The following is a 3,602-nucleotide window of genomic DNA, read 5'->3' as shown; positions in this document are numbered from 1 at the left end:
CCACACCCCCACCCCTCAACCAGGTCATTTGTCTGACTCCAGCAGAGGCCCTCCCACTAAGGACCCTACCCATGCCAGCATGCCCCTGGGCACCAAGGCAGTTCAGACCCAGCAGCCTTGCTCTGTCTGGGCCTCCCTGTCCACAGACATCTGCTCCAGCTTAGCCAGTGATGGAAGCAGAGCACGTGGCCAAGGTGATTTCCAGCTTGCCAGTCTTCAAGCATGTGACAGCCACGTAGGGCTCCCTGGGCTGCAGCCAAGGTTGCTAAACAGCTTTATAAAAACAAGAAAAAAAGAAAAAGAAAGATGTAGCCTTTGGATAGAAAAAATGGAATTGTCCTGCCATGTAAATGGCTCAGAGGCAGGTGATGGGTTTGCTAGAGTGAACCTCAGGAAGTGGCCAGGACCAGGAGGGATCAGCCTGATGACTGGGGAGGGGACAGGGCCTGGCATCTTGATGTGTTTTGCGATGCCTATTCTTAGGCCCTGGCTGCCCCACCCTGCCCACTTCCCACAGCAGAGCCCAATGGTGCTAAACACTGGGTCCTTCCAAAATCCATGGAATGGCTGGGGGACAAAGGCTCAGCTCTCAAGCTGGGAGCTTGGCCCTGAGGAAGAAGTCTGGTCATCACTGCCATGGACAGTAGCAGCTGCTCGATAAGGTTTTCCTGTCCTTACCATCTCTGTCTAGACAAATCATGGTGACCAATAAAGGAGCCCCACCTGCCCCATCCCCTCCTCCAGGCTGCTTCTCTTCTCTTACTGTTGCCTCCCCCCATTCCGTGGTCAGTGGCTTTGGTGCTTGGGCTGGGCTAGATGGAGCCATGGATGTTAAGTTACAAGACTGTCTTTTGGTGTGGAGGAGGAATCACAGCAACCTGTACTTGACAAGTGTCTCTCTGTTTTCTTCCCTTTATATTCATTTGCAGACTGGATGGTTTACCACCCAACGTCTGAGAGAGGGGCCTAAAAGTCTAGTAGCAAGCCTCGTGCTCGATTCCTCAGTGGACCTGTATCTGTGTCCATCTGTCTGTATTTGTTCTTTTGCATTTTCCCACCACTCGGCCCTTGGTTTCTCCCTTCCCTGCTCCCTGTCTTCATTACCTCTCATACATTTCATAGGTTGCCACCCCCACCCCTTGAAGTCACCTCCATGTAGAAGGTGGACCTCACTGAATACACTGTCCATAGTAAACCCAGCCCCAGACAGCTCTGTGCATGCTTTTGACTGTGCCCAGGTACCAAGCATGCTCAACAGAGCTCCCACCTCTGCCACAGCCTCTCCACCCCACATGTGCCGGGGCGTGCCAGTGTCAGCCGGCCAAAACGGACAGTACCTGAAAGGGGGAGTGAGGATTGAAAGAAAGGAAAGGAGACAGAAAAGATGCTTGGGAGGACTAACAGTGAATACTGCAGCCCCGATTTATTTCAGCTCTGCCTTTTTATACAGAAGAACTCAATTAGTTACAACAGCTGTTTTTCCCCCACCTGTATCTGAGGGTCAGGGAGCGATCAGATCAAAGGCTTCCACTATTGCCTCAAGGTCAGGTGCTGTGAGGCTCTCCATAAAAACATATTCCTCCTGATAAGGCAGATTAGATACTGGTGTACATAACACACACTCAGTAAACAAGCCTGACACAGCTCAATGATTAGCAGCTCCCGACAGGGGCGTTCTGCATTCTTCCCATCACCTCATTTATTTTCTTAAGTTGGACGTAGTTTCCTGTTGCAATTGTGGCCAGTATACATGTCTGCTGTTCCCGGGTTTCAATGACAACAAAAAGACAACCCCAACCTTCTCCAGATGCACATTGTGTTTACACATGTACCTGGACTGCCACAACATGCATGTAGCAGGCTGATATATTTCTAATGTCCCTGGAGGGTGTGTAGGGCCAAAGCCCAAGCCCCCAGCCCTGCCTCTGCCCTCCTTCCCACTCCTGCATGTGGAGATGTTAAGAATGTGTTCCCAGGGCAGGGTGTAGCTCAGTGGCAGAGCACTTGCCTAGTATGCCAAAGAAGGGCCCTGGATTCCATCCTTAGCATCACAAAACAAAGAACTTGCTCCAGCTAGGGCTTTCTGACCCACCCCTCCCCACTGTATAGGGAGGACTGGTCCCCTCTGCCACCGTACCCAACCCTCTGCTCACTCCAACTCCAAAAGATAAATTGACACCTACCCTACTCCAAGCAGCTCTTTGGAGCTTTCATCCTGCCTGGTCCCTTCTCTTCCATCCAGCCTGAGCACTCTGCTCCATAAGATTTCCTCTGACCCATGTGATGTCAGGGATGAAGCAAGTGAGGCAGTTCCTGGAACCTCCACAAAACCCAATCCCAGTGCTAGCCTCCCTCACATGCCCTGGGACCTGTTCCTAGTGCCCAGGGGTGCTCACTGGCTTGGCCCTGGTACAATCTGTTAGGGTTCCAAACAGCAGCAGCTTCCCCCTTCCCAACAGGGACCTACAGACTTTGGAGCTTGAAAAAGGGAACTTAGCTGATAAGCACCTTGACCTTTGAAGTCAAGGGAAACAAACTCTGCTGAGAAGCAGCCTGCCTTTCCTCTGACCTCCAAAGATAGGATAAGCAGATTCTACCTGATAACCAGAGATTTTAGAAGCTGTTTTTCTCTTATCTTAAGAGGGAAAAAGTAAACACTTCCAGACCCTAATCCTACCTGCTTTTCCTGCTTCCCCCTCCCTGATTTCTCCCCGAAACATTCCTCCCTTCTACACCCTAAAGCCCCCATATATAAAGTCCCAGCTCACAGCCCGTGGGCTGACATCTTTCCCTTCCCCGAGGGAAAGGTGCCCCGTGTGAAATAAATCTGTATCCCGCTGAGAATTCTATCTGTGCCTCGGTGCCTCATCCATCTGCTCGTGCTCTCCACCGCACGCTCTCTCCCAACATTTTTACCTATCACAATTTGTTTTTAACTATGACAGCAATTGGCAAAATGAAGCCAAAGCTTTGGAGATTTTAGGTTTTTGCCTTTTTTTTTAATACTCTTTTTTTTTTTTTTTTTTTGGACTTTTTTGAGACAGGGTCTCCCTGTAGCTGCAGCTGGCCTGGATTCACTATGGAGACCAGAATGGCCTTGAACTCACAGAGATCTGCCTGCCTCTGCCTCCTGAGTGCTGGAACTAAAGGCATGCACCACCATGCCTGGCTTTTAATACTATTTTTAAAAAATATTTTATTATTTTTATTTTATGTGTATGCATGTATTGCATGCATGTAGGTAAGCGCACCTATGTCCTGCAATGCCTGTGGGGGACAGAAGAGGGTGTCAGATCCCCTAGAACTGGAGTCATGGATAGTTGTTAGCCACCATGTGGGCACTGGGAATTGAACCTGGGTCTTCTATAGGAACAGCCAGTGCTCTTAGCTTCTGAGTCATCTTTCCAGTCCCATGTTTTCCCAGTGTCCCAGGGATCTTGCATATTCTGTTCTGGGGTTGATTCAGAGTTGACGTCTTTGACATCTTCAAGTTCTGACGTTCTGGGTTCTGTTTCCTCCACTGCATCTCTGCTTCTTTCCTCTAAGCTCTTTGTTTGCGTGCCTTGGTTTTTTATTTCAAGTTTTATTTCGGATTGCCATTC

The 3,602-nt window shown here is 49.6% G+C and overlaps 1 pseudogene; it reads left to right on the top strand.

Moving 5' to 3' along the window:
• LOC103732374 overlaps nucleotides 1-3,602 on the top strand; it is a 24,825-nt pseudogene that overhangs the window by 8,564 nt on the left and 12,659 nt on the right.

The sequence above is a fragment of the Nannospalax galili genome, unplaced genomic scaffold, assembly GCF_000622305.1.
Source record: "Nannospalax galili isolate Female #2095 unplaced genomic scaffold, S.galili_v1.0 scaffold1115, whole genome shotgun sequence".
Lineage (NCBI taxonomy): Eukaryota > Metazoa > Chordata > Mammalia > Rodentia > Spalacidae > Nannospalax > Nannospalax galili.
This window is presented reverse-complemented; position numbering and strand designations above follow the sequence as displayed.